The sequence below is a fragment of the Xyrauchen texanus genome, chromosome 1, assembly GCF_025860055.1.
Source record: "Xyrauchen texanus isolate HMW12.3.18 chromosome 1, RBS_HiC_50CHRs, whole genome shotgun sequence".
Taxonomy (NCBI): Eukaryota; Metazoa; Chordata; class Actinopteri; order Cypriniformes; family Catostomidae; genus Xyrauchen; species Xyrauchen texanus.
The window spans coordinates 353,839-372,449 of NC_068276.1; the positions used below are offsets into that span (position 1 = coordinate 353,839).

Below are 18,611 nucleotides of genomic sequence, written 5' to 3' on the forward strand. Positions count from 1 at the left end.
ATATGTCAAAGAGATGATGTGACTTATATAGAACAGTATTCATTACTTCCACATTGAAATTTCATGAGAAGCAACTGGCTGTCAAACACATATTGAGCTACACTTCAGTATTTTCTCAGGCACTCAGTCTAAATAAATGCACAACTTACATAAGCCTACACCCAAACGACAAGTCATATTGTACCGTTCATGCGTTACACTTGCTATAGTTTACTTCCACTTTGCTGCTTTGTCAAATAGCAGCGTCTAATGTAAATCAAGTCAATCACTGAAACATCAGCGCCACCTTGAGTAAGAAATAGGATGTACTGTTTGGGTACATGCATATGGGACACTGATAATTCAACATTATCACACAGAAAATCAATGTGATATAGTCATAATTAATATAGTTTTAATTTGTCTTGTAATAAATAACAACAATAGATATCCTGTGATAGTAAAATATGATTTATGGAAGCACAAAAAGCAACACTATTACATATATCTGGTCTTTAATGACCCTATACACATTTGGTGATCAAGCACATATATATATATTGCAATTTTGACTTTCATTGTTTAATTGGTGTTAATTTCCCTATAGTGGTATGTGTAACAAAATAAAATGGACGATAATGGAAGTAATACTTCCATTAATCCCACTTCCTATAATCTGTATTCAAGCACTCAAGGCCCACCCCTCTCAATAAAATAATATTTTTTTCTAATTGAAATTTGCCTCTGTCCCCCTCACGGCTACTCGATCGGTTCCTCGGGTCAGGGTGCTGCTCATAGCAACGCCCGCCTCCCCGGTCCGTTCTTCCCGGAACTGCATGGCGAGCTGACGCGGTCGTGGAGGGCACCTTTTACTGCCCAGAACCGACCCCTTCGCTCGTCTGCTCTCACTACCCTTGATGGTGGGGCGGGCCACGGGTAAACGGAGTTCCCCCAGGTAGACAGAGCACTCCCATCCAGAGCCTGTAGAATGACGTCATCACTGACCTCGAAAGTCTACAGCGCCACTGGACAGGCAGCCTCCGCCCTCCATGCCATGGCTCTCCAGCAAGTTCACCAAGCCAAGGCACTCAAAGATCTGCACCTGGGTAGTTCCGACCCCGACGTGCTGCAGGAACTGCACTCTGCCACCAACCTCGTTCTCAGAGCCAAGAAGGTCACAACACAGGCACTCGGGTGGGAGATGGCCACCCTCGTGGTCCAGGAGCGTCACCTCTGTCTGAACATGGTTGAGATGCGCGACGTTAACAAGACACGCTTTCTCAACGCCCCCGTCTCCCAGCTTGGCCTCTTCAGCGACACCGTCGACGACTTTGCCCAGCAGTTTCGGCTGAGCACAGCGGTTATACAATTACAGAGGCTCCTGGGGCATATGGCATCCTCAGCCGCCATATCGTAGCGGCCAGACCCACTACGAGTCACAGGTGCTCTGTACTGGGGTCGGGCTCCACAGGCTTAGTTCCCTTTTCAGGCAAACTCACCGTGATGTATTTCCCGCGGTGTGGTCCCCCTTTTGGCAGACCCGCGTTTCCCTTGGGCAGCCCCCTCATTAGGCTGGAACTACCACCGTGCCATTTCCCACATACAGCTTCACAACCCTTGTGGTGTACACTCACCTAAAGGATTATTAGGAACACCATACTAATACTGTGTTTGACCCCCTTTCGCCTTCAGAACTGCCTTAATTCTACGTGGCATTGATTCAACAAGGTGCTGAAAGCATTCTTTAGAAATGTTGGCCCATATTGATAGGATAGCATCTTGCAGTTGATGGAGATTTGTAGGATGCACATCCAGGGGACGAAGCTCCCGTTCCACCACATCCCAAAGATGCTCTATTGGGTTGAGATCTGGTGACTGTGGGGGCCATTTTAGTACAGTGAACTCATTGTCATGTTCAAGAAACCAATTTGAAATGATTCGAGCTTTGTGACATGGTGCATTATCCTGCTGAAAGTAGCCATCAGAGGATGGGTACATGGTGGCCATAAAGGAATGGACATGGTCAGAAACAATGCTCAGGTAGGCCGTGGCATTTAAACGATGCCCAATTGGCACTAAGGGGACTAAAGTGTGCCAAGAAAACATCCCCCACACCATTACACTACCACCACCAGCCTGCACAGTGGTAACAAGGCATGATGGATCCATGTTCTCATTCTGTTTACACCAAATTCTGACTCTACCATCTGAATGTCTCAACTGAAATCGAGACTCATCATACCAGGCAACATTTTTCCAGTCTTCAACTGTCCAATTTTGGTGAGCTCTTGCAAATTGTAGCCTCTTTTTCCTATTTGTAGTGGAGATGAGTGGTACCCAGTGGGGTCTTCTGCTGTTGTAGCCCATCCGCCTCAAGGTTGTGCGTGTTGTGGCTTCACAAATGCTTTGCTGCATACCTCGGTTGTAACGAGTGGTTATTTCAGGCAAAGTTGCTCTTCTATCAGCTTGAATCAGTCTTCTTTGTAACCATTCTTTGTAAACCCTAGAAATGGTTGTGCGTGAAAATCCCAGTAACTGAGCAGATTGTGAAATACTCAGACCGGCCCGTCTGGCACCAACAACCATGCCACGCTCACCTTTCTTTCCCATTCTGACATTCAGTTTGGAGTTCAGGAGATTGTCTTGACCAGGACCACACCCCTAAATGCATTGAAGCAACTGCCATGTGATTGGTTGATTAGATAATTGCATTAATGAGAAATTGAACAGGTGTTTCTAATAATCTTTAGGTGAGTGTATTTGCCACGTTACCTCCCCCTAGACTGGGCAGGATGTGGCCTCTGCAGGGTCTTTTCCCCCTGAAAGAATAGGACCAGGATAGACCACCTTCCACGTCACATATACATAGCGTTAAGATGGCCCCAGCCGCTTCACGTCCTATGTGAGAGAGAAAAGGTGGGGTTGCTGGGATAGCTCCCATGCTAGTAATGTAGCGCCTGATCCCCCTCAGCCGCCATATCGTAGTGGCCAGACCCACTACGAGTCACAGGTGCTCTGTACTGGGGTCGGGCTCCACAGGCTTAGTTCCCTTTTCAGGCAAACTCACCGTGATGTATTTCCCGCGGTGTGGTCCCCCTTTTGGCAGACCCGCGTTTCCCTTGGGCAGCCCCCTCATTAGGCTGGAACTACCACCGTGCCATTTCCCACATACAGCTTCACAACCCTTGTGGTGTACACTCACCTAAAGGATTATTAGGAACACCATACTAATACTGTGTTTGACCCCCTTTCGCCTTCAGAACTGCCTTAATTCTACGTGGCATTGATTCAACAAGGTGACCTGTGGGCAACTGATGTGAAAGCTGTACTAATTAATGTATTTGAAATGTTTACCATTATTGACAGCACTCTAGCTGTCATATATGGGATAGCAGTGACATTTTCAATGAGAGTGAATAGGATTATGAGAATTACACGGATGGTACATGGACAAGCAGCAGAGGCGTCATGCCCATTCAAAGTAAGGGGTCATGTGCCCCCTCAGATATTTGAGCTAAGAGGATTATAAATGGATTATTGAACTTCCAAAAACATATTTTTTACTAGGGATGCACCGATCTGATATCTGGATTTGTATCGGCTCCGATACTGAATCTTTTAGATGAGCCAGGTCCAAATCTGATGCTGTGTGTTAGTCATGTTTGTTACTGTCAAGCTCAAAAAACAACATAAAAGAACCATACAAACACCATTAAAGTAGTTCGTATGACTTGTGCATTTTATTCAAAGCCACTTGAAGATATGTGATAGCTCTGTGAATCACAAAAGGCTGTGTTTAACAAGTAAATATATAATATGTGCAGCGCCAGCGCGTTAGAGAATGACGCTGCTCTTTTGACAAAAACTCACGCACAAGCTGGTGATGCACTCGAGGCTATTTATAGCCTTCACAGTGGTGTGCAATATTTGAGCGCTACTCACGAACAACATCTCAGATGTAGATGCTCAATAGTTCGGTTCACTTATAATATGCATTTAGAATGGCACCGGAGGAGCATTTTACCAGAATTTGAATAAGAAGCGAATTAAACTACTGTGAACTTGCTTGTAAACAGACACATACAGGACATCCTGGAGACTTCAGAATGTCAAAATAAAAGCGTGAGGGTTTAAAAAGTGCATGACTTAAATATATTACTGTATTAATATATTACAATAATAATAATAACATGACAAGCAGCCGAAATGGGTTTCCTCAGAAGGGTGGCAGGCTTCTCCCTTAGAGATGGGGTGAGGAGCTCAGTCATCCGTGAGGAGCTCGGAGTAGAGCCGCTGCTCCTTTGTGTCGAAAGGGGCCAGTTGAGGTGGTTTAGGCATCTGGTAAAGATACACCCTGGGCGCCTCCCTAGGGAGGTGTTTCAGGCACGTCCAGCTGGGAGGAGGATCTCCACACTGGCCTGGGAACGCCTTGGGGTCCCCCAGTCAGAGCTGGTTAATGTGGCTCGGGATAGGGAAGTTTGGGGCCCCCTGCTGGAGCTGCTGCCCATGCGACCCGACTTCTGATAAGCGGTTGAAGATGGATGGATGGGTGGAATAATAATATTAATAACAATGTATTATTATTAGGGCTATCAATCGATTACAATTTTTAATCAAATTAATTACATGGTGTCCCAATTAATTAATCGCATATAAAAATATTTGCTGAGAAAGCCCCTCATATAACAATAATTCAAAATATAAAGATTATACATATTTATATCAATATGTAATTAAACAGTTATCTTTAAATATAAATTTATATATATATATATATATATATATATATATATATATATATATATATATATATATATATATATATATATATATATATATATATAACAAATATTCAGATAATTAAAATGCATTACATTCTTGTAGCAGAAGAGTTCATCATTGATAAGTCAATACAAAAAGTGGCTTTAGCATACAATGTATTTTTTACTACCATATTATTGATCATAAGTCAATCATTGGCACACAGTTCACAGCAATCCAAGTGAATTTGTCAATCAGTTACATTAGCGTTTGAATGGCGTACTCTGCTGGTGGGTGTGATCACATTAGACATAATTAGATGAAACGGTAAAAAATGTACAGCGCTTTGTTTCATACAGATTACTGCAGGAGAATATTTGTTTTAAATTTGAATTTTATTTAAAAGTAGCTTTCTTTAGACTTATGTTTCATGTTTGTGTGATAAGTATTGGTGGAGTTTCAGTTCATTTTTGTGACGTGTTTCAGAAATATGCTTGTGAACACAGAGACAGCTTAAAGCTCACCCTTTTTATTTTCTTTATTTTACAAAAGTAAAAGGCTTCTCCCTTCGAGATAGAGTGATGAACTGATTATGCATAAAAACAACACTGGTATTGGATTGGTATCGGCCGAGAAAAAGCATCCATCATTTTTACCTTTGATAATTAAATTGAAAGAAAATTGCATTTAAAAAAGAATGTGTATGTGCCAGAAATCTTTATTCACATTCTAAATGAAGTTTTTTTTGTCAGTCCAATTGAGTGACATGTTCTGCTAAAAGGTGACATCCTGTGGCTGCCTTGGATCACACTCACGGGGAAGGTCGAGCACATGTGAGAAAACATGATGTTAAGCTAATTAAATCAACTTATTTGCAGTTAATCTTTCCTAATTGTGTCAGTCAGTAGAACAGTCAATATTTTATTTCTCATAGTCTAATATAGATTATGTCAATACTTTTGTTTGATCGGTTGCTGTTCATTTCCTTTGGTGCTGAAATGCATTTGACTGGTTTTGCAGCATAACACTCTTTTCTTCATGTTTAAAGAAAGTAGCAGTTCCTCTCCTTTCCAGTCATTCTAAAAACTATTCTATGTCTAGGGGAAAACTGTAATGTGTCAAACAGTGATGGCAATTAAGATAACTGACATGATGAAGAGACGGTATTCCATGCTTTCTTGGCATGTTTCAGAAGACGAAAGACAGATATGTTTTGCTTGGTGACATTTCTATGTGACAAATGGTGCAGTGACTCTCTCATCTATGGGTTCTTCTCTTTTATAAAATTGTACATCCTTGTTCCCTTTCCTTGCATAATGTCTTCGTGAATTTTCTGTGAAATATCAAGAATATTTGTATTATTTACAGTCGACTGCGGAGGATGGTGCGGGAGGGAGAGATCGTTTACGGACATATCCGTTGTGTGTGTGTGTGTTTGTCTTTGGTTTAAGTTAATCATTAAAATATTATTTATGTCGTCAAGCCGGTTCTCGCCTCCTCCTTTCCATTGAACTGCTTTACACTGGTGCCGAAATCCGGGAAGGAGGAAGGATACGGCGTAGTAGAGTTCTCGCCACTACCGTCCATCCCAATGGAGCAGCCGCGCCATCTGCCGGGAGATGAGGAGCCCGGCCGCCTGAGGAACATATACTGAGGAACAGCCGCCGACCACGAGGGGAGAAGGGGCTCCTAAACGACCGCCTGGAGCAGTCAGGGCCACTGCCAGGGGCGGAGGAGTCCCCTACCAGCTGCTGAAACGCGGCGGGGTCTGAGACCGTCGACCGCGAGTGGGGAGGGGCTCTTTGCCGACCGCCTGGAGCGGGAGAACTGCTGCCAGGGGCGGGGGAGACCGCTTGTGGCACGGCGGGGCGTTCCGTCCGCCTGGGGCTGGAGGACTGCCTCCGATCCACCTGGAGAGGAGCGGCTGTCGTCGGTTAGAGGGTGGAGGAGTAGCCGAGGAACAAGCTACGGCGTATTGGAGAACTGGCGAGTAAGTGTTTTTTTTTTTCATCTCTCTCTCTCTCTCACTGCTGCTCCACGTTGGCCTTTTCCCTCTAGTTTAAATTAAACTATCATCTAAGAGTGAGTTAGGCTTCCTTTTTGTAAATAAAAAAAAGAAAGTGGCAAGAGCACAAGGAAGAGATGTAAAACTGTCTGAAGATGTAAAAATTCAACCGAATGCAAACATTAATGATACAAATACTGATTAAAACAGGTGTTTTATACTGTTTTCTGTGATTTATACTGCTTGTTGCAGCATTATGAACTTTGCATAAATGGTGGTGGTAGGTTGGGTTTTGCATGATGCCCCTGACAAGCAATGTTAGTTAAAGCAGGGGTTTACAAAATTTTTATGCCAAAGACCCCTAAATATGACAACAACCTTGCAAGAGACCCACTGCTAAAATATATAAAGGTCACTATATATTTTTGTGTATAAAGACCAGAGAAATATTTGAAGTGTGGTATTATATAAAGACAATTTAAATAATTATCTTTTGTATTGTTAATGTAAAGCCAAAAGTATCTATTAAAATATCATCTGTGGGGATGCACAAATGTATCGACCAATTATGATCAAATTAATGTCCTCGGCTATGACCATCAATATAAACCACAAATATCAACCACCGGTTTTTCACATTAGCGTTTTCATGCTTATGTAGTTATAAGCATGAAAGCGGCTATATGAAAAACTGATGCTTTATTTATAATTAATTACGTGTATTTATTGTGTTGCATTACGCTTATACAACCCCTGGCAAAAATGATGGAATCACCACACTTCTGGGATGTTCACCCAGATTTTTAACTTTGTAGCAACCAAACAAATCAAAGATATGACATAAAACGATTTTTGTTTAATAGCTGAACATTCCGGCTTCATGAAACATCCCTCAAACAAATTAAATTACATGATATTAATTAATGGCATATTTTTTTCCAGATCAAGTAGAGGAAAAAATGATGGAATCATCAACAAAATAAATCACAATTAGTACTTTGTTGCAATTAAGTAATTCATTGAGGCATGGACTTATGAAAATAATTCTAATAATCACTAATGAAAAACAATATTATCCATCAAGCTGGTTCCAACTTTTTCAAATAGCAGTTGACAGATCAGCTTTGCAGGATGAAGCCTTGTCATGGACCAATTTTTTCAATTTCCACCATACATTTTCAATGGGATTGAGATCCAAATTGTTTGCTGGCCATGTCATTGATTTGAAATGCCATTCTTGAAGAAAAGCTTTAACACTCTTTGCTCTGTCGCAAGATGCATTATCATCCTGAAAAATGACTTCATCACCAAACCTAATTTCTATCGATGGAATGAGAAAAGTGTCCACAATGTCAATGTACACCTGAGCATTGACTTTTGAGGTAATGATTGCCACCTCCCGTGGTCCTTTACCTGAGATGCAACCCCATATCATAAATGACTGGGGAAATTTGATTGTTTTCTTTAGGCAGTCATCTTTATATGTTTCATTAGAACGGCACCAGACATCATCGCCTTGGCCAATGCATATTCATCAGTGAATATCACTTTGATCCAATCATCCACACTCCATGATTGCTTCTCTTTAGCCCACTGTTGCCTTGTTTTCTTCTGTTTATGTGTTAGTGCTGGTTTTCGTTTGGCTTTTCAATATGTAAATCCCATTTCATCCAGCCATTATTACAGTTTTGTCACAAACATTGACTCCTGTTTCCACCCATTTGTTTTGTTGTGCATTTTCTATTTTCATGAAACATTGCTTTGAGCTTTCAATCCTGATGCTTTGACATCTTCCTTGGTCTACCTGTATGTTTTCCTTTTATAACCTTCCCATTTTGTTTATACTTGCACAAAATTTAGACACAGCTGACTGGGAACAACCATCTTCTTTTGCCAAACTCTGTGTTGGATTTCCTTCTTGAAGGAGTTTTATAATCCTTTAGATTGTTTCAACTGACAAATCTGTTGTTGGGTCCATGTTTCCTTTCAATAAGTCAAGTCCAACAGCTTGTTAAGATCTGTAAGCACTCTCTTTTAACTGCAGACTCATTTTCATTTTAGACTTGTGCCGGAATTTGTTTTAGAAATGCAATCCCATAATTTTTTCCTCTACTTGATCTGGAAAAAGTAAGTCATTAATTAAAATAATATAATAAAATTTCTTTAAGGGATGTTTTTGTTCAGCTATTAAACAAAAATCGTATTGTGTCATATCTGTGATTTGTTTATTTGCTAGGAAGTAAAAAATTCTGGATGAAAATCCTCTAAGTGTGGTGATTCCATCATTTTTGCCACAGGTTGTAGTCATTTTTCTGAGTGTAATCTAAAGAAATTCCTACCAAAATAAAAGAAATCTGAAAAAATAAGTGCAAAAATGTTTTAGAAGTGCTAAACAATCTTCACTGCTAATGGTAGATGTTTGTATTCTTTTAAAAATCATCATTCAAATTGTGAACATAGATCACATAAACAATTACAGCAGGCTTGGTTGCATGTATCTGTCCTCATTTCCACATTAATAAAGGGGTTATTTCTGGCAGTTAAAACTGTCTGACTGATTCCTCTCTTGGTGCAGAAAGATGAAGGATATATATATATATATATATATATATATATATATATATATATATATATATATATATATATATATATTGATGCTAAAGCAATGGCATGCGGTGCAGAAACCAGGTACCTCTTCAATATTCCACACAACACCCCAACACACCCCCGCCTCGCCATACGCACAAATACATTCCGTAAGATTACCTCACAGTCCCAAACGCACCACAATGGCTAGACGCTGTCTACACTGGATGCACTAAAATGAACTTTCTAATCCGTTTATTTATCTATTTATTTATATAAACTGTCTGGTTGGCAGGGTAGTGCCAGCATGTGCAGCACAAAATGGAACGGGATATCTGTTTACTGTCGCCGCAACAGATACTTCCAGAGTTGACAGCTTAATTGATTATAATAGGAAATATTTATATAGCAGGTCATGGTGTAGACAGATGTTAGTCAACATAGGCCTATATTCAGTCACACTTTTTCTGTTGTGTTTCTTGCATACCTTTTTATTTGGAAGCTGCACAGCGATTGTGAGAACAAAGTTTCTTTGGCTTGGTAATTAGGAATGCACCCATCCAATACCTGGACCAATACCACTGAAATTTTACACAGCTCGGATATCGGTCCGACGAGCTTGACCCAAATCCAAAACAGTGTGTTAGTCGTGTTCATTACTGTCAAGCTCCAAAAATGACATAAAAGAGCCATAAATGCACTATTAAAGTAGTCCATATAACTCGTGCATTTTATTCGAAGCCACTTGAAGATGTGTGATAGCTCTGTGAATTGCAGAAAGTCTGTTTAAAATGAAAGAAAAAAATAAATTATTGTCAATCTTCCGGTGAAATGACAGACTTCACTCTGGAGACATATGCAAGACTTCTCCAATCATTTAGTCCGCTTAAACCCGCCCCTTTCTTATAAATACCACAACTTTGCGTAGAGTTGAACAAAGCACCAATTGCATGTTTGTGAAGATGGCAAGGTGTATTTCCATCTGTTTTCCTTCAAAACTATCATTCTTCAACCCGAACTTCCTTGGTTACAGTTCAGCTGACTTGAATTTAAATTTCAAACAAGGCGCAAATTCACGGTTGTGTTCGAGACATTTCATGCCTGAATTGCTGATGTGATCACTAATGAAAACAACAATTTAGATGCCCCTGGAGTTTATTAATATGTTTTGAATGCCTTTTGAATGTTGCTTCTTTTAAAACACAGTTTCCTTCATCTCAGTGTATAAGGTTTGGTAACTTTTCCTACATTTGCTATCTATACACACACACACACACACACACAACATTGGGCTGGATTCTGGTGGTGACAAAAACATTCAATAGGAATTAATAGGTGAGACGATAAAACAGAACATTTTTGTATTATTATTTGTCAAATAAAATCAATAAATCAGCCACAATGCAGATGCACACACACACACACACACACACAGAAATGAAAAGGGTGAGACAATAATACTTGGCAAACATCAAGTATGCTCTACACACACACACACACACACACACACACACACACACACACACACACACACACACACACACACACACACAGATCAAAGGCTGAGTTTGAGACAGTTGAACTTTTCAACTGTGAGAAAGTTTATGCTTGGGGATGGGATCAAAATGTTTATTCTAAGTCTTACTTTTGTATACAAAATTAATTATCACTGTCCATTCCTGTTTATTTCTATTAATTGCTGTTGGTTTTATTGACATTTCTATTAATTTACATCATTGGGTTATTGAATTGGGATGCTTGAAATAAATTATAGGTAATAAATATCTTACTCTTCTCTTTGTAATGCCATGTCTGTATAAATAATGTGGCATAATTGCAAAAACTGACACTTCAAAACACCTCATTTAATAACAATAATAATATTAAAATGCTAAACTTGGACAAAAATAGTATTTTTTTTTTAAGTCTTTGATAATGTCTAAATATAAATCCAAATGCATAACTTGTGATAAGATCTAAAAAAATTTAGTTGTAATTTCAGGTCATTTTCATTTTAAATGTTTTTTTTTTTTTTTTTCAGCAGATGGAAGCAATCTGCCGCTAAAGCATGATACCTTTTTCGTATTTTCTCCATGAATGGAATTGAGAAATGTAGATCTTTACTGAATTGAATATAACATATAACATATAACATATTCTTATTATTTTATATGAAAATGAATGGTGTAGTAATTTAGAGTTAAATAAGGTAAAAGAAAAACACACACACACAACCCCTAAAACTGCACAACTTCAGAGTTTTCAAATTAGATTATTGTTAGATTATTTAAAATTACAAGTTTTTTGATTGAGGTCCCAAATTTGACCCAAAACACTAAGAGAATACATCTGTAACTAACAGAGTACAAGGGTTAATAGGCTGTACATTTGTATATTAAAATAATGTGTAGTTAAAGGTTTGTTTCTTTACATATAAAAGAGTACCCCCAATTACAGTGAGTGATAGACATTCTCTGATTAAGAAATAAACACTGCTATCGGATTGGGATCAGTATCAGCCGACACTGGCATTGCAGGTATCAGAATTAGATCAGAAGAGAAAAAGTGACATCTGTGTCATCGGTTATGATTGGCTGACACAGACTTACTTACACTCCGTCAAACAGGAACAATGCGATGATATTTGTGGCTACATTACATTTAAGTTTTTTTAGTTTAAATATTTGAATGCATTTATTTAAGATTGTTACATAAACAGGGAAAAGAACGTTTCATCATTTGAATAATGTATCCGTCTCAGGTAATTTCACCCCTTTACTGAAGGGTTTGTAGGGGCTGACTGCACTCCACTGCCTTAAAGAGAAGTAAAACAGGGGAAAACTGATGGAGATGAGAGCACAAAGTATCATATCATTATTAGACAAAGGAGATCCAAAGGCCTTCACCTGTCTCAAGTATGTAAGCCTCGTGACTTGTGTAAATTCTTATACAACTTACAAAAATACAAAAGTACATTTGCGATCTGGGAGCTTTTCATTAACCTTTTTTGTTGTTGTTGTTTTTTACCTACGGCTGTTCTTTTCAATGACAGAGATCTCTTCAAAGTCATATTTCTTTTTCTCCTTTTGTTCTGCAGTAAAAGAGACACTCCCAAGAATCTCCAGAAATACAGAGAGACAATTGTATTCATTGCAGCTCGTAATGCTCAGTGGATCTCAAAGCTTTGAAAAGGTTGGTAATGCTCAACAGACTGTCAGGTTGAAATCTTGTACTGTGTGCTGCATAAATCAAAATATGTCACAAAACATACTGTAATTTTGCCTTTCTGTGGCACAAAAAACAGGGTATGCAGTAGGGTTGGGTATTGCCAGCCACCTCACGATACAATACATATCGCGATACACGTCACGGTTCGATATATTGATTTCATTATTCGAATATGCCTTCGATTCTTATTCATTTGGGTACATTTCACAATGTCCACTTTGCTTACATACAGTATGAAAGAAGTTCTTTATCAGCTAATCATTTTATTAATTATACAGATGAACTAAATTATGGAAATATTGATTTAAGAGCCATATAGCAAACTGCTTATCTTTTCACAAATCTAACATTTTCACAGAGAACTGAAAATGTGGTGCCGGCCAACGTGTCCGGGAATGATACTGTTTGCCAGAAAATGGAGGGAAAAAAATTCTAATTTAAGTGTTTATTTTGTGTTGTTAAATGACGAACTATGAGATACAACAGTGTGTTCCTGCACCGCTGGTTATCAGCAGCACTCCGACGATAATGATTCTTAGTCATGTTTGTATAGCATTGTGTAGGGCTAAACCCCACACACCTATTTTAAAGGGATAGTTCACCCACAAAGGAACATTTTCTCATAATTTACTCATCCTCATGCCATCTAAGATGTGTGCGACTTTCTTTTTTCTGCTGAACACAAATGACGATTTTTAGAAGAATATTTCAGCTCTGTAGGTCCATACAATGCAAGTGAATGGTGACCAGAACTTTGAAGCTCCAAAAAGCTGACAAAATGCTCATTTAAAGTAATCCATCAAGACTGCAGTGGATTTTGTGTGAGAACAGATAAAAAAGAACTCCTTTTCACTCTACATCTTGACACATCTTGTCCTATTGCACCATCTAGCGCTCTGCGTGCGTCAAGCACTCGGTGTGTAAAAGAGCTTGAAATCATGACTAGAGATTGCAATGGAAAGATGTACAGTGAACAAGGAGTTATATTTTGGTCTGTTCTCACCCAAAACCAATTGGATCACTTCAGAAGGCATTGAATTGAGCTGAATGGATTATTTTAATGTTGCCTTAATCAGCTTTTTGGAGCTTTAAAGGTCAGGCCACCATTCACTTGCACTGAATGGACCTACAGAGCAGATATATTCTTCTAAAAGTCGTTGTTCCTGTTCTACAGAAATAAAGTCATACATCTGGGATGCATGAGGGACAATGAGTCAATGATAAGAGAATTTTCATTTTTGGTGAACTAACCCTTTAAGACCATAAGCTCACTGGAATGATGATCACAGCGGCACTTAATCTTTAGAGTCCAAATTAGAGTTCAAGCTCTTTAAATAAAGACTTCTGTCACACTTGGTACTTTTTGAGCAGTGGTGTTTTGACCAGAAGAGGGCGCTCACTCTCAAAGAACTGGCAATATGGGTTTTGAAATGATATCCTATCATTTCATCAACCCCCTTACCGAGGGTCTGTGAATTCTTTTTTGCTTTAATGATTTTGCTTTAAAAATTGTATTCATTTATTGAAACACACACACACACACACACACACACACAAAGACATTTTTAAATTCAAATTGCACTTTAAACTAACCAAAATATAAATAAAATAAATGTGTTTATTAATTTATGTCCCTAAATCCAAACATCTCCAACAGCCTCATTTGCCATCACGCAGGCATCCGTCAATGACAAGAGATGGAAAATTACTAATAGCCTACAGATTAAGAACTAAAGACAATTATAAATGTAAAGATAATAATAAATAATAAATAAGCTTAATAAGTTCACTTGTGTTCCCTAAATAATGCTGTTAAATGTGTGTTCTTATTGAATTTGTGTTTGTATTGCATTTTGGTAATACAGTTAATGCTGCCTAAAGAAAATAAACTCAATTTTAGTTTCACGGTGAACATGACTTGTATTTTTTTTTAATCACTTTTGTCTTTGTTTCTTTAATACAGATATATATATATATATATATATATATATATATATATATATATATATATATATATATATCACTGAACCTGCAGAGTTGCGTTCACAATACATGCTAACCGTGTGGAAATAAAGTAAACTAAACTCACAGCACCTCCTGAGATGATCGGAGATCATTTGCGGCATTCTCATAGATGACATTATTCTTGCAAACAGTTTTCAGGTGAATGAAACAGAGAAAAAAAAAGAGTAAAACTCTTTGCATGTGCTTGCTGCATGAGACCTGTTCCTGCTCACGCAGCACGTCTCTGAACAAACAGTGAATCAGACACAAGCAGTAGCTAGTTTCCTTCAAGTTGTGAAATTAATTAATGCGAAAAATCTGAATATCACAAAAACAATGTGCAGATAAAGCCACGTTTCCATCCCTTGTTGAGAACAAACTCGTCACTTCAAATTGGAGTGATAGTGTGACCCTTATTAATAAAATTCTCGTGGTTTAGGACGCACAGAAAAAATTCTTTAATAACTCATTTCATGACTGGAAATGACAGCGTGTCTCACAGTTCTGGGAGCACTATGTGTGTGTGTGTCCTCCATCACGACAAGATATTCATTAAAAGTATCAATAAACCTGCTCTTTGAGAAAAAGTGCAAGTTTGTGTTTAACTTATTTGCTCTGTGTGAAGCTTTTCCACTAAGGAAGACACGGAAACAGCGTCGGCTTCAAAGGTAAGATTCTTTTTAATTTTAATTATTATGTACAAGTCACTATACACTATGGATCTCTCCTTTTGTGTTGGCGTCGGGTTCTCTCTCTCGAGGCTCTGTTGCTGCTGCTTTTTATGCCGCTCTCCTCACGCTACTGCAATTAGACACAGGTGTTAGACATAATTTAGCTCAGGTGTGAGCGCCCTTACCGCTTTTCTCTCCCGGACGGGCGCTTGACCACACCCCCGCTGCCACATACCCCCACCGCCCGACTCAGGCCGGGGCGTCATCCGGCCTGCCTACCACTACCCCCCCATTTCTCGAGAGGAAGTCAGCGGCAGCCATCTGCACCCCCGGTCTGTGGACCACCTTGAACTTAAAAGGCTGGAGTGCCAGATACCAACGGGTGATCCGGGCGTTAGTATCTTTCATGCCGTGGAGCCACTGCAGTGGGGCATGATCCGAGCAGAGGGTGAAGGCCCGCCCCAGCAGGTAGTATTGGAGGGTGAGGACCGCCCACTTGATGGCCAGACACTCCTTCTCTACGGTGCTGTACTTAGTCTCCCTCAGGGAGAGCTTCCGGCTAATGTACAGCACCGGGCGCTCCTCTCCCTCCACCACCTGCGAGAGTATGGCCCCCAGCCCTCTGTCTGAAGCGTCCGTCTGTAATACAAAGGGGAGAGAGAAGTTAGGTGTATGCAAAAGCGGCCCCCCACAAAGTGCAGCTTTAATCTGAGTAAACGCCTGTTGGCACTGCTCCGACCATTGGACCGGATCTGGAGCCCCCTTTTTAGTGAGGTCAGTCAGCGGGCTGGTGATATCCGAATAATTAGGCACAAACCGTCTGTTATAGCCAGCCAGCCCCAGGAACTGCCTCACCCCCTTTTTGGTCTTGGGTCTAGGGCAAGTCGCAATCGCCGCGGTCTTATCAATTTGGGGACGCACCTGGCCATGACCCAAGTGGAACCCCAGATACCGTACCTCCACACACCCAATCGCCCACTTCTTAGGGTTTGCTGTGAGCCCTGCCCGCCGCAGCGATCTCAGGACGGCCCTCAGATGTTGCATGTGCCGCTGCCAATCATTGCTATAAATGATAATATTATTTAAATAGGCAGCGGCATACGCGGTGTGAGGTCTGAGGATACGATCCATGAGTCGCTGAAACATGGCCGGAGCCCCAAACAAACCGAAAGGAAGCGTCACAAATTGGTGTAATCCAAACGGCGTCGTGAAGGCTGTTTTCTCACGGGACATTGGTGTCAAGGGGATCTGCCAATAACCCTTTGTTAAATCCAAGGTCGAATAAAACCGAGCCGTACCTAACCCGATCGAGCAGTTCATCAACACAGGGCATTGGAGTGCGCGTCAAATTTAGACACCAGCGTTGACTTTTCTGTAATCCACACAGAATCGAACAGACCCGTCGCTCTTGAACAAGAACAACCGGGCTGGACCAATCACTGTGGGATTCCTCTATTACGCCCATATCAAGCATCGCATCTAATTCCTCCGAACTATTTTCTTTTTGTGTTCGGGTAAGCGATAGAGGCGACTCACGTACCACCACGCCGGTTCGGTCTCGATGTGGTGCTGTATGACGTTTGTACGGCCCGGTAGAGGAGAAAACACGTCTGCAAATTCCATTTGTAAATCGGAAACCTCTGTGAGTTGACGCGGTGAGAGGTGGTCTCCACAAGTAACTGGGGTGTTGAGATTGCGAGCTTTGTTTACCTCTGGGCCGAGCTCTGCCCTCTCCGGAACTACCGTGGTCAACGTCACAGAGGCCGCCTCTTCTCTCCACAATTTCAGGAGGTTGAGGTGATATATTTGACGCGCGCCCCCTCTGTCGGTACGTTTAACCTCATAATCGAGATCCCCAACTCGTCGTGTGACCTCAAAGGGTCCTTGCCACTTGGCGAGTAATTTAGAGCTTCGATGTTGGGAGCAATACAAGTACCTTATCTCCGGTGCAAATTCCGTAGCCGAGCACCCCTGTCATACAGCCGGCGTTGGCGTTCTTGAGCCTGGAGCAAATTCTCCTGTGTTAGTCAGCCCCAGTGTGTGGAGTTTTGCTCTAAGATCAAGAACGTACTGAATTTCATTTTTGCTATTAGAAGGTCCCTCCTCCCAAGCCAGCGGATGGCGTCGAGGACCCGCGTGGGCGTCGCCCATACAGCAGCTCAAGCGGGGAAAACCCTGAGGAGGCTTGTGGGACCTCTCGTACTGCAAACAACAGGGGGTCCAGCGACTTATCCCAATTTCTAAGCGTCATAGTGTATGCAATTTCACGAATCATGTTCTTGAGCGTTTTATTAAACCGTTCCACTAGGCCATCAGTCTGCGGATGGTAAACGCTAGTCGTGAATCGATTTAATGCCCAAGAGCTCGTAAAGTTCGCGAGTGTTCAGTGACATAAAAGTCGTGCCTTGATCGGTGAGGATTTCTTTCGGAATCCCCACCCGGGAGATTATCTTGAAGAGTGCCCCTGCAACACTACGTGCAGAGATGTTGCTCAGAGGCACTGCTTCCGGATATCGCGTCACGTAATCATCTAGGACTAACACAAAGCGATGCCCGCGTGCTGTCCGTTCTAATGGCCCGACGAGGTCCATCCCAATTCTTTAGAAGGGGACCTCGATCAACGGTAGAGGGCGCAATGGCGCTTTTGGGGTGGCCGGTGGGTTTACCAGCTGACATTCACGGCACACCGCACACCACCTGCGGACGTCACCGCCAATGCCCGGCCAATAGAAACGGGCTATTAGACGGAGAAGTGTTTTTCGTTCCCCTAGGTGACTGGCCATAGGATTATAGTGAGCCGCCTGGAAAATCATTTCCCGGCGGCTCCGTGGAATCAACAATTGTGTCACCTCCTCCTTTGTTTGAGCATCCTGCATCACTCTGTACAACCGATCTTTAATAAGCGAAAAATATGGATATGAAACGGCCGGAGTTGTTGACCATCGATTACACTCACTTGGTCAAAAGCGTGCTTAAGAGTTTCATCCCGCAACTGCTCCAAGGGGAAGTCCCCCTCCGGGAATTCCCTGAGGGGGGGGGTGACAACCTCGCCCCGTCCCTCGTCATTCGGAGCAGCCGAGGACGGCCCCGGCTCCGCCTCCCCCGCCAAAGCATCGCACATCACACATCTCTTCACTTTCAAGCAGGACCCATCCGCACAAACTCCCTCCAATAAATTTCTAAAATTCGGCCAATCAGTACCCAAAATTAGCGGATGGGTGAGGTGGGAACTAACCGCTGCCTCCACACTATGTTTTTCTCCCCGGAATTTGATCGCCAAAGTCACCATGGGATATTTGTGAATATCCCCATGCACACACCTCACCCTCACCCGTTTAGCCGAGCCCAAAGCCCCGGGTTGAACCAAGCGTTGGTGG

The 18,611-nt window shown here is 41.3% G+C and overlaps 1 protein-coding gene across 1 annotated transcript in view; it reads right to left on the bottom strand.

The window, feature by feature from the left end:
* The window catches only part of LOC127648178 (histone H3), a 1,095,985-nt gene that overhangs the window by 182,068 nt on the left and 895,306 nt on the right, over positions 1 to 18,611 (bottom strand). The window lies entirely within an intron of this gene.